This window comes from Hibiscus syriacus, unplaced genomic scaffold (assembly GCF_006381635.1).
Source record: "Hibiscus syriacus cultivar Baekdansim isolate YM2019G1 unplaced genomic scaffold, ASM638163v2 tig00110410_pilon, whole genome shotgun sequence".
NCBI lineage: Eukaryota > Viridiplantae > Streptophyta > Magnoliopsida > Malvales > Malvaceae > Hibiscus > Hibiscus syriacus.
Window position 1 is genome coordinate 15,871 of NW_024062726.1, and position 13,958 is coordinate 29,828.

Here is a 13,958-nt window from a genome sequence, read left to right on the forward strand (position 1 = left end):
ATTATGTAGGAGTTATGTCAACCATTGATAACCAACAGTCTTCATCGCGTAGGAACCAAGTTATCATATTTCTAAAAGATGGAAAAGAACTCTTCATCACGTATGAGCAGTTTCATCCCTTGACTATATCTTCTCATTATGTAGGATTCTTGTTACCCTTAGACGACCAGAACTCTTCAACACATATGATATGTGTCGTCTCCCAAATCAAACAACAAAACCAAAAAAAGAGAACCGGACAAAAAACTGGTTGTTTTTTCGTCTTTGCCTTATTCTTGTTAACCCAAGAATGTACAAAGAGGGGCAGCTGTAAACACCCATTTTTGTCCGAGTCTCGCCTTCAACTTGTCAGCCTCTCCACCGACGAGTCACCAAGGCGAGTCACCTCCGAGCAAGTTGAAATGTCATCATCACTCATGTCAGCCAACTGAACAACAAAACAAATAAAAATTTTATCAAAGTCAAAAGCAAATCCATAAATCATACCTAAACCCGTCAATATCCTACCAAACACAAAGAAAATGCAGATGCATCTATGGAGATTAGGTGAAGATTTCAATAATAAAATTGAAGAGGAATCAAGCAAAAAAGGGAGGAGGATGAGATTCGAACAAAGGGGGTCTGGAACGAAAAAATGAGAGAGGAGATTCAAACAAGAGCATTCGAAAAAAAGTAGAACAATAGCGTTCGAAATGAAAAAAATCATCCAAAAAAACCATTAAAAAAGAGATTTACCTTTTCTTCAAAAGATCGAACTTGAAAGAGGATTTTCGGTCTTCAAAGGTAATTGTTCAAAATCGCAGCGTTTACTTTAAAAAAATCCTTTGATGATTTTGGTATTTTACCAAAGGGGTAACAATGGTTGTTTGGGGATTTGAAGGAGTTCTCTGGAACTCTCTCTTTATCTATTTTGAGTGGATGAAGTAAAATCCTTAAAAATGATTTTTTATAAGCCCCACGTGATGTAGTTTTTGCTACTAGAGAATTGCCTTGCTTTGGTAAAAGTGGAAACTACGTTTTAGATCCCTATTACTCTCACTACATCAAAATAGAGTTTTAGTGGCGTTTTTTAGTTCTATAGCGGCGTTTTTATGCGCCGCTAAAAGCACTCGCGGCGATAGTAAAAACACAACAAGAAGCGCCGGCTATACCAGCGCCGGCCATACCAGCGCCGCTAATGTTAGCGGCGTTTGTGAAATAAAAACGCCACAAAAAGTCAAGATCTATAGCAGCGTTTTTGAAACAAACGCCGCAAAAGGTCAGATCTATAGCGGCGTTTTTGTATACAAACGCCGCAAAAGGTCAGATCTATAGCAGCGATTTTGTATACAAACGCCACGAAACTTCAGATCTGTAGAGGCATTTTTGGATACAAATGCCGCAAAAGGTCAGATCTGTAGCGGCGTTTTTGGATACAAACGTCGCAAAAGGTCAGATCTGTAGCGGCGGTTTTGGAACAAACACCGCTAATTACCATTCTTTAGCTAAGATTAATTGATATTTTGCATATTTCATTTATGCTCTACATCACCTAAATTTAATATCATGTAACTTTATATAAATAACAATAACCATAAATTTTAACAAAATAAATTAAAATTTATAAACATTAAAATTAAATGTAATGTAGTTTGACATTGTTCTCTAGAAGTTAGTCTAGGTTATTTCACTTTCAATTAAAAAAAATATTATTCACTATAATTTAGTCTTCATTGCTCCAGTTCATCAAGAAGACTCCTTGCACGCTTCAATGCTTCACTTGAAACAGATAACGATCTTCCACCTATAGTATGAAAATTGAGAATTAGCAAATTTCAGTTCTCATCTCATCCATTGTTTTGTCAACATCATCTATATTCCTGTAAAGAATGCAAATTTCAGTTTAACTGTGAGAATTAGCCTCTGCTCATGCTTCATGAAAGACCCAAATATAAGTGCTAATTTAGACAGCATAAACCGCAGGCCAACAAACATCAATGATATGGTAATGATATAATGAATTTAACGGAATACATACATTGCTTTCTGCATTGCTTTCATTACAGCAGCTCCAATTCTCAATGCATCTACAGTTTCGGTTGTGGCTTTAGCACATTCTAACATTATCATCTGTGGAAATTGATATATACAATTAAGTAATGCTATAGTTATAATAATAATAATAAGCCCTCCAAGGGAATAGTTAAAACAATGAAAAAGAAGAAAAAAATCAAGCTCACTTGATCATGAATACGAAGCTGGAAGTTCCCAAGCTGCTCTATTTGTTGTTCATATAATCTCTTCCTCTTCAGGCACTGTATAGCAGCTGTACAAGAATAGCAGTAATGAATAAAAAGTTCGCTATAAATTTAACCAATATGGTTTTAAATGATACATAGCAGTAATGAATACAAAGTTCGTTATAAATTTAACCAAGATGGTTTTAAATGGTCAGTGACGTAAACATAACATAGTATATGGGAGAAACAACGGTTGTGTTGAAAGTATCAAGTGCCTGCAATTATGAAGGCAAAATAACAATAACAAAAAAAGGAATCAGACTGTGAAACTGAAGTCTTAAATTAGCTAAAATCAACAACAAAAATTCAAGGTAAGGGAACATTGATTCGGAGTAAGAAAATAATAAATAGATAAATTTCAACTGATTAAAGTTTAAATTAATGATTATGAACACCATAAAAAATTATCCATGAGAAACATTTTGGAGGTAAATGAAATAGATTTTGAAGTAAAATGAAAAAAATTCTTCTTGGATTGTTTTTCATTCATTCCAACATTTCTTTCGTCTCATTTTCTTTGAGGGGCATGAAAAGTAATCAAAAGAAAAGCACAAATCTAGACATTTTAGGAAATAGAGAGTACCAAAAGAAGAAAAGACCATGTGTAACCATTACCTTGTTTAAATAATTCATTTGGGTAATCACATAAGTAACCACAACTAAAGTAAACGCCCATGTCTGCGGATACACAAGCTGATTCATTCTTGAACATGTTAACTTCAAGGCAATACCGAGTGCTTTAACGCTCATGACCTGTCAAAGAACACTCTTAAAAACAACAATATGAGGGGAGACAATACAATCGAACGGACACAGAATTAAGCAACCAATAGACTTGTCCTGATGCATACCGAAATAAAACCCACGAGAGAGCATACTCCAATGTAAACCATAATGTGTGTCTGTCCATATTGTGGAACAAAATGGAATATAAGTATAATGACAATTGTTATGACCAGAGCCACGTAAAACAAAAATCATGCAAAAAATATCAAATATGGTACATTCATTTCCTATTCTGTAGTACACCAATTTCAAGAAGAAAAACCATATGAGCTAACAACAATATCTTTAAGAAAAAACAACCTGTCTCTGTAGCAAGAGCCCAGACTTCTGCTATGGATTCAATCTGACGTTCAGGGGGAGCGTGCAATACGATTGTTATTGAGCCCACAACACAAAGCACAATCGAGAATCCCAAAAGTATGTAACCTCTCCCGCAAAATGATATATGCAAGTACTGCACTATATCAGAAGTGATGATTAACAATAAACACTTAAATGCCAAACCTAAATTTGAGAGACAAATTCGCATGCCTGATAATGATGCTGAGAGCACCGAGAAGAGTGACCAGTATGGCCGGTGAAAATGCATAAGCAGCAAAATTAGCAATTTCCCCGACGACCACTGTTGTAATGTTGATTAAAAATTAGAATTAACTACATTTTCCTCTAAAATCATGAATCATAATAAAAAAAACTTGACCATCTCACTAGTATTTAAAAAGACTGCAGTCTGATAACTTCCTGAACATTCAGGTGTAAGCATGCAAGTAGGAAGAAAAAAATACATGAGATAGAGTTAATTATCAATGAGAAACCCATAAAACTTACTTGTTATCATGCCAGCCCACCAAAGTGGTTCAAGCAAGTACGAATACCCTCCAACTCCTGTGTAAGAACCAGAAAAACTAATGTAATTGTGATTCATCATGCATAAGAACAACAAAAACTCCTCATAAGGAACAAAAAGGTGAAGAATCACTAAATGATAACAAATACATTCAAAATTTCATTAAATAATCGAGATAAAACAAAAATTATATATCTAATTCCACATACAGCAGGAAATTTCATGCAATAAACACAAAATTGTAATGAATAGAAAAAACTTTGTTCAATAGGAACAAAACATACATGCAATACCAAAGAAAATCTGAAGTTTGAAAAATCAAAAACATATCATTTTCATCAATTTCATTCAATAGAGACATATTGTATCTTTCTTTCACACATTATGCAAAACTTCAGCATACAGAAACTTGGACAGATTAAGGAATTTCGTAAACAATTCATATTCAATAAGTTAGAAGATACATACAATCAAAGATGACACTGAAACCCACCATCAAAAGGATGCAAATGAAAAGGCCGGTGCAATTTGATAGACATAAATGATTAGTTTTATGAAGAAAAAGAAAAACATGAAGACTAGTTTACTAAATACAAGCTTAAATACTAGATTGACAAGAGTTCAAATCGATTAATTCCCTTATTGATGAATTAAATTCAAAGGTCAAATAAATATTCATCACTTGCACTTCACTCAAATTCGTTTTCTAAATTGCGTAAACAATTATTCATAAAATCTTACAACACAACAACTTATTTAACCTAATAGCAATTTCCAATTAAAGAAGAAAAATGAAATCCGAAATCAAATCATCAAAAAAGAAGTAAACATTTGATAAATTGCATACCTGCCCTGACGCCAGAAGCACCAGCTATTTTCAAGCATTTTTTCTTAAAGATGAAACTTGCCCTGATGAATAAACTGGAAGAAATAGCTAAAACCAAACCATTAACATTATCCGAGGACATTCCCTCGCTCCATCTTCGTACAGCCGACATACTGGAACCCTACACTTGAAAAAATTCCTAATTTTGAAGAGGGGGTATAACTCTATTCACACAGCCGGCATACATATGTTCATTCCAGTTTTTGGAAAGTAATCAGGAGTTCTCTCGAGTGATTAAAATCTAATAAAAAAAGAAACACGAATCACGAAAGAAACTCTAATATACATCAAATTAGAAGATCTATAAAGAGGGGAACGTGATTTGATAAATAGTTGAAATAAATCAAAATCAGCAACACATTCTGAAAAACGCTCCTGGTCATTCCCCAAAACTCAATGCAAAGTGAACCTCGGCACATCCTAAAATCAAGTAATTAGTCATGAAGGAGAAGAAACATGGTTACAAGAAACAAATCAAAGAACCGAAAACGAGTCTAAAGTCGAGAGGGAGGAGAGGAGATGAAACATTTTTATGTTTTAGAAAGGGGGTGTGGGAATGGAAAAATAGGTGAAGGGGGAAAAATGAAAAAAAGTTAAAGAGACAACTTGCAGCGTTTGTAAAAAACGCCACTAAAGACGAGTCTATAGCGGCGCTTGTAAAAAACGCCACTAAAGACGAGTCTATACGGCATTTGTATAAAAACGCCACTAAAGTGCAAGCCTATTGCGGCGTTTGTAAACACAAACGCCACTAAAGTACGAGTCTATAGAGGCGTTTGTATAAAAAAAAGCCACTAATGTACGAGTCTATAGCGGCGTTTGTACAAAACGCCACTAAAGTACAAGCCTATTGCGGCGTTTATAAACACAAACGCCACTAAAGTACGAGTCTATAGCGGCGTTTGTATAAAAACGCCACTAAAGTACAAGTCTATAGCGGCGTTTATATAAAACGCCACTAAAGTAGGCGTCTATAGCGGCGTTTGTATAAAACACCGCAAAAGTACTACTCTATAGCGGCGTTTGTATAAAAACGCCACTAAAGTACGAGTCTATAGCGCCATTTTGTATAAAAATGCCACTAAAGTACGAGTCTATAGCGGCGTTTGTATAAAAACGCCGCTAACGTTACCATTTTGTGGCGTTTGAAATGTAAACGCCGCTATATGTTTAAAGTTAGTGGCGTTTACTCTTAAAACGCCACGAAAAACGCCGCTGTAGAACATTTTTGCTGTAGTGTCTTGTAACTTTGTTCTTTGGTCATTAAATCAAATTTGAATTGTTTTATTATGAGCCTTTGATATCTTACTGTTTTATTCTGATCTATTTCATATATTTGCTCATGTTTTTGTGTTGTTCATACTTTGGATATATTATTTTGTTTTTATTATTCGTTTTAGTCCATGTTATATTTCTGAGCATATATATAATGTTTCTAATTAATTATATAATATTAAATATATTCTATATGTTGCTCTTCTCATTACATACATGCATGATGTTATATATTTTTTACGTGTGTTTCAATCTTTATACTAATGTTTGTTTTAGTCCATGTTATATTTCTAAGCATATATATAATGTTTTTAATTAATTATATAATGTTCAATATATTTTATACTTTGATCTTCTCATTACTTATATGCGTAAACTTTATATATTTATGCATATTAAGGTTTATTATATTATACATAAATACATATACACATATAAAATAAAAATTATCTTATTTGCACTAGATCTATTTCTATATAAGTATGCGTATATATTTTTTATATATATTTTCAATTTAATTTATTTTACTAATTAAAACTTTTATGATTCAATTTATTTTTATATAGCAATGTAATTTATGCAAAGTGTCAATTTTTAATTTATAATCGATTCGCGTTTTATCACTGCGGAAGAATATTCTTTACGAATGAGAAATGATTGAAATAGCTTTCTCGACGGAAGATAGTAAATTAATTAAATTTCAATAAATGAATCATAATTTAATTTTGTATTCGATTCATTATTTCCACCATTATGACAATGTGTAAGCGAAACAATACCAATTTTGGGCGCTGTGGGGGTGTTAATCCTTCCCCACGTGTAACCGACTCCCGAACCCATTTTAATCGAAACTTTGGTAAACGCAGACCAACTTTTGTCTTAAAAATGATTTTTCTTAAAATTATTTTTAAAAGACATTTTAAGGTAACTCAAAAGTTGATGGTGACTCTTTTCAATTTTATCCAAATTAAGTTCAAATCACTCATTTTCAAAAATTAAAAGTCGTAACTGTTTTTAAACAATAAATAATTTGTTCAAACTAAAAAGTGGTTATGGCAGATTGGCGACTCCGCTGCGGAATATTTTTAGAAAGTCAGGCTGTAAATCGTTTACACATTGTCGTTTGGTGGAAATAATGAGTTCGAGTCCTTAGTTAACTTATGATCCTTTTATTGAAGTTTAATTGTTTCATTTTATTATTGTCTTACTAACATTTTTATTTTTGCTTTCAGCTCAATTCAAGTTTTGTGGAGTTGTTTATTGTTTTGTTTTCATCTTGAGTCAAACGTTTGAATGTTATTCTTCACGCACATCACGTGCATTAGCATGACATGAGCTCTAGACCCGAGCATTGATCCAAATTAGTCGGGGTGAATGTTTTACTCTCGTAAGAATTTATTCTTTGTATGAGTTTTAGCAAATAACCCACGGGATACATACTTTATACCTTCTTAGGGATTTATTCCTCGTATGGGTATAAGGTAGTGAATTCCCTCGAATTGAACTCGTTCCGTTCGAAACCTGTAATGGGTGAGAATCGAGGGTTTGGCAGCGCAAGGGGGCACCGACATTAAGGACAATTCAAGTACCCTATTCCCATTAGAGCCGAAACCATGCATATAAATGAACCGTAGATCGATCACCATAGGTATAATCATACCGAACTTATGCCCGTCAATAAGTACCCAAAAATAAGTGTACACGTAGGAGGGTAGATTAGGATCTTTTTGATGAATTTTATTTGGGTAGATAATATAGAAATAGATTCAGTTTATTTATCTTTTCTTTTATATTGAATTTATTCACTTATTTTTTACTAATTGTTTTGTTTATTTTGTTTTATTTTTTTCATATTACATGTACATATCATTAGAAAAGGCATTTGATCTGAGAATATCGATAAAGTGGAAAAACTTTCATGATGAAAATGAGTTTCCTAAAAGAAGAAGTAAATCCGACAGATGTAAGGAATTGGTCTGAAGCAAAGCAGAAAGAGCAAGGAGATAGTCTCCCAAGGATCTATGTATCAGAGCTGTCTGATTATACATCAACCTCATTAAAACATAATGATCTTCAGGGATTGAAGGCAATTTGGGAAAGTTGGAATTTGACTTAGAAATATACTTTTCAACAAGTCTATGGGGACATATTTCATCTGATATATGTCAAGGTAGACACGGTTCTTATTCAAAGTATGATACAGTTTTGGAATCCGGCTTATAGCTACTTCACCTTTAACCAAGAGGATATGACCCCGACCCTGGAGGAATACCACTTTTTTGTTGAATATGCCAAATGTTAAGGTAAACCAAATATACTCTCGGTCAATAAAAGGGCCTTTGTTTAAATCAAAGCTCGCAAAGATTTCGGGTACAAGCGATAAATGAATAAATGATCGTTTGCAACGAAGAGGGGAAAGCATAGGAGTATCATGGTTACACCTACAAAAGATAGCTGAAACACATGTAGACGAAGATGTATTTGCTCTGGGAATATATGGTTTGGCAATTTTTCCAAGGTGTTTGGGGATTGTTGAGCTGACGGTAGTTGACTTGGTTTAGAAGTTAAAAAGAGAAACAAATCCGGTCCATGCGATTTTAGCTGAAACTTTTTTATCTTTAAATATGTGTAAAAGGCTGGGTGGAGGTCGCTTTATGAGATGTGCTCAGTTGCTTACTATATGGATCAGAAGTCATTTTCGGAAAGAAGGAAAAGTCAATTACAATCATTTTTGAAAGATTATTCTCCCATTGCTGAGTACCTTACGAAAGAATGACCTGAAGTATCACAAAACAAAATCAGTGGATTGAATTTTTCAGGAATATACAGGGTCATAATGTAACATGGCGAGCTCCGTAGATGATGCAGACACAAATTTTATTCAAATGTGGAGATTTGGACTGGATCATACTACTGGGAATGTGGGGAGGAGTCGGATATGCTCCTTTGTTGGTATTGAGACAATACGGGGCTAGACAATTTGTTCCAGTGACTCATGGGCTAGTCGGTGCTGAATTTGATTTTAAAGAAGCCAATTATAAGAAGAAAGTCATGATGTGGTTGATTCATGAAAGTTGACTTTCATGACTAAGGTAGTTGGAGCAGATGTTATCTTGACACCTGATTATGAAACTTGGAGAATTCAAAGGGTAAATGACAAGATTCCTTTAGCATCTGGAGAGGGATCCAGGTCGATGGAGGAACAAATCAGAAACATCCCTTCGAACTTGGAGATCCACAGAAGCGAGTTTGAGATAGAGAAAGCTAAGTATGTTAAGAAAATAAAGGAGATTGAGAGAGAAAACTTCATATTAACTCTCGAGGCTGAATTTCATGCCAGGCAGTTTGAAATGATGAGGAAAAGGAAAGAGGGGGTAGAAGCCAACCCTGAAGAACTAAAAAATGATTATCAAAGGATGCAGCAGACAAGAAGCGGATTTGGGTCAAGTAAAACGCCACATCAATGGGTTAGAGAATTAGTAGCTGCAAAGCGACGAATTAAAAGTCTTGAGGTTGAGAATAAATGTCAAGCCAAGAAGATAGAAGCAGGTAAATCAAAAATAGGAGAATTGGAAACTGATAAGAGAGAACTGATCAGACAATATAAAGTCGAGGCTCATAAAATGCAGAAACTCCAAGAGGAAAAAGAGATCAGCATGAATGAATTAGAGGAAGAAAAGGTTAAGTTCAGGGGTTGAAAACTGAGATAAACAACATAATTGAAGACTTCGAGGATAAAGATCGAAGAATTATAGAGCTCGAAGTAGAAAGAGATCGAAAGAATAAGGAGATGTGGTCTGAAAGACATGGATGAAACTGAATTCTTGAAAGAAAACATGCTGAAATTGGGTCCTGGATGCAAAGATTCCAAACAAAGAGCAGGAGAGTGGAGCAATTAACAGAAGAAATGGAAGATTTATAGACCAATTTTAAAGAGGAGGTGAATCGGTCTCGAGCTATGAATGGTGAACTCAAATATTATATCTCACATCTTGAGGAGTCCTTACTTCAAATGCAATGCTGCCCGAATGGATGAACTTAAGGCTTACTCGTGAGGAGAATAACTCTTTACGAGAACAAGTCAGAGGATTAGAGAGTGAGTTTCAACACTGTCGAATATGCATCATCAATCTCGAAAGGGAAATTACTCATATCAAGGAGGAATGAAAGGACACATATGAACATCATCGGATGTTGGTAGAAGAACGAGAGCATATGATGGGTGAAGCTATAGCTCAAATGGGTGTAGTTGCTCGGTACATGAATGAATTGGCCAATAGAGCTGAGATTATCAAACTGTGAACAAGTCCAGTTTCTGAGTATGAAAGGGAGATCATTGCTATTATGAATGAAATTGTAGAGCTAAGTCTGAGGGCTAAACCTTATATGTAATGGATCTCTTTGTAATAAGGGAAACTTGTTATCCAATGAAGTTAGTTTTGAATGGTAACTTTTTGGGTTAACGCCTTTAGGTTGCATTTTTGTATTAACATCATTCATTTTGCAAATTTATTATTTATAACACATCAAAATGCATCATTATAAAGCATTACCAATAACATGCATCCAAAATTTTTAAATTTTAAAAAACAAAGAGATTAATTTTTAAGGGTTATGTGATAGAGAGATTCTGGCAAGTGAAAACATTAACCATCATCATACATGAAGTAAGACCATGGATGGTAAGATTGAGTAGTTAAAGAAAGAGATGCAAGAAGAGTTACAAAAGATACAACAAGAATGACACTTGAGAATGGAGCAGTAAAAAAATCAATTCTAGATCAAATATTGCAAAGTCAAGCCAGTATGATGAATGAAATGATGACCAAGATGTTTGGGTTACAAATAAAGCAGCTAAAGAGCCAAGTACTACTTTGGCTTCTGGCCATGAGTCTACCCCGAGATTAATTATTTCCCTTGAAAAGTTAATTGAACATCCTGTAAGGTCTTCAGCAACAAAGATTCAAATGGTGGGCACAACTAATCCTCAAAATAGACCTCATGTATATATGGATGTAGATCCTGAGGAAATGGAGAAATCTAAAACCGATATACTAGAACATTTAAAGGATTGGTGCAAAGGGTTTCTTAAAGAGATGGGAAAGTAGAGTTATTAAGATGGAATGGAGGCAGAAGAACTGAGTCTAGTGCCAGACTTGATCTTACCACCAAAGTTCAAAATGCTTGAATTTGAAAAGTATGATAGAAAAATGTGTCCAGTCGCTCATTTGACCATGTTTTGTCGAAGAATGACGGGATTGGGGAAGGATGATGGACTGTTAATTCATTGCTTTCAGGCCAGTTTGACAGGGACAACTGCCAGATGGTATAATCAGTTGACTCGAGCTAAAATAAGGTATTGGAAGGATTTGGCCAACACATTTAAAGAACAATATCATCATGTTACTAACATGATGCCTGATCGTGTTACTCTTCAGAACATGGAGATGAAGCACAATGAGATCTTTCGTCAATATGCTCAGCGCTGGAGGGACATTGTCGCTTAAGTGCACCCACCACTTATTGAGAGGGAGTTTATAACGATATTCATTGATACATTAAAATCTCCATATATTGATCATATGTTAGGAGTGGCGACTAAGAGTTTCTCTGATATCGTGATGTGCGGTGAAATTATCGAAAGAGCACTGAAGAAGGGACAGATTGCTGGTAGCCAAAATCCTACAAAAAACCTTATATGAAAAAGAAAGAAGGAGAGGTGAATAACATAAATTTCTCTGTGAGTAAGACAAAGATAGGAAAATTTTCATCTCTAGGAGAAACTAAGCGCGAGTATAACAATGAAAAAATGACGTTCACTCCTATACCAATGACTTACAGTGAGCTTTTTCGTAGATTAGTCCAAGCTCATGTAGTGTCACCAAAATATATAGATCCAATCAAACCACCATATCCAAAATGGTTCAATGAAAATGAGACATTTGAATATCATGCAAACCTCCAAGGACATAATATTGAAAAATGTCTCGCTTTCAAAATAGTGGTTGAGGATCTGATTAGGAGAAAAGTAGTGTCATTCAATGATTCAGAGACACCTTGTGTAATTACAAACCCACTTTCGAATAATCAAAACCAGGGAGTGAATGCCATTGAAGAGAATCGAAGAATTAAAAGGAATGTTAAAGATGTGAGAGTGACATTGAAGTGGGTATATATTCAAATGAAGAAGAGAGGGTTGTTGAGTCCCATAAAGAAATGTTCAATTGAAATGACGAAAAAGTTCTGTGAGTACCATGATGAAAAAGGTCATCAAATTCAGGATTATCAGGAATTCAGGCAGATAGTCCAAGAATTGATGGACAAGCATGAGTTATAGTTTTATGAAGAAAGAATGATAGAGATTGAAAGGTATATCTGCGCTTCTGAAGAAAATTCAGGAGAAATTGAAAAGAAATTAAAGAAGCATGTCCTGGTCATATCCAAGCCAAGTTATAAGGCAAGCGCTGGAAGTACAACATCCAAGGTGGTGATTAAAACCCCGATGCCTTTTTCTTACAATAGTGACAAGAGCATTCCCTAGAATTATACATGCCAAATTAATACTCCAGAAAACAAGGAGAAAGATATTGATGAAGTTGGATTTTTCACCAGAAGTGGAAGATGTTATGCTCTTGGAAAATCCAATAAAGCAAGAGCTATGATTATTGAAGATCTTGAGGAAAAAGTAAACGAACCTGTCAAGATTGAGGAGACTCGGGAGTTTTTAAAATTTTTGAAACACATCAAGTATAACATTGTGGAACAACTTCTTAAGACCCCAGCACGAATTTTGATGTTATCTCTCTTATTACATTCTGAGGTACATCGAAATACCTTAATCAAAGTGCTAAATGAAACTTTTGTGGTGAAGGATATTCCAGTTGAGCGTGTAGACAAGATGGTAAACCATATTAATGCAGATAATTTCATTTATTTCTATGATGATGAAATACCTGAGAAAGGAAAGGGCAGATGTAAAGCATTACACATTACTGCCCATTGCAAAGGGGTTATCATCTCTGGGGTATTAATTGACAATGGGTCAACCTTGAATGTTATGACATTTGCCACTCTGAATAGACTTCCTATAGATGCCTCTCAAATGAGGGTTTATGGCAATGCTATAAGGGCGTTTGATGGGATGAAACGTAAAATAATGGGGAAAATGATTATTCCTCTCAAAGTTAGCCCTACGATGTTTGAAATAGAGTTTGTTGTCATAGATATACATCCATGTTACAATTGCTTGTTAGGGAGACCCTGGATTCACATGGTTGGGGCAGTTCCTTCTTCCCTTCACCAAAAGCTTCAATTTATCATTGATGGGACTGTAGTAACCATTAAGGCGGAAGAAGATATCATTGTCTCTCTCACCACTGATGCACCATATGTAGGGGTAGATGAGAATACACTAGAGTCTTCATTTTAATCTTTGGAATTTGTTAATTCCACCTTTATCCCCTGAAGGTAAAAGAATTCTCATTCCTCAGCTTTCGAAGAATACAAAGATGCAGTTAAAAGAGAAAATAGCTAGAGGAGCAAAAGTAGGGAAAGGGCTAGGTAAGAAACTGCAACGCATCATTGAATGTTTGAATCCAATTCCTAAATGAAATTATTTTGGCCTCGGATACAAGCCAACTTACTATGATAAAGTCAGAGATGCACAAAAGCTTAGGGAAAGAAAGAAGGGGAGAACACAAGGTGAAGACGTTGTTTGGGGTCCCATGCTTATACCATCACTCTTCAAATCTTTCGTGTCTGGAGGATTTGTGACTGATATACTACAGCAGTCAGGGGAAAGTGAAGAAATAGGAATTGAAAGCCTGAGCATCAATGACATCACAGATGATTCTACTGGAGAATGCTCATTGGCATTAATTCACCC

The 13,958-nt window shown here is 34.9% G+C and overlaps 1 long non-coding RNA gene and 1 pseudogene across 1 annotated transcript; both read right to left on the reverse strand.

The window, feature by feature from the left end:
* Positions 1 to 1,814: 1,814 nt before the first annotated feature.
* Positions 1,815 to 2,362, reverse strand: LOC120124072. The gene is made up of 3 exons (XR_005516247.1): positions 2,220 to 2,362; positions 2,018 to 2,109; positions 1,815 to 1,859 (listed from the first exon to the last, which is right to left on the reverse strand). It is a non-coding gene; the product is annotated as an uncharacterized LOC120124072 (long non-coding RNA).
* Positions 2,363 to 2,422: 60 nt separating this feature from the next.
* On the reverse strand, positions 2,423 to 4,910 carry LOC120124059 (annotated as a pseudogene).
* Positions 4,911 to 13,958: the final 9,048 nt, after the last annotated feature.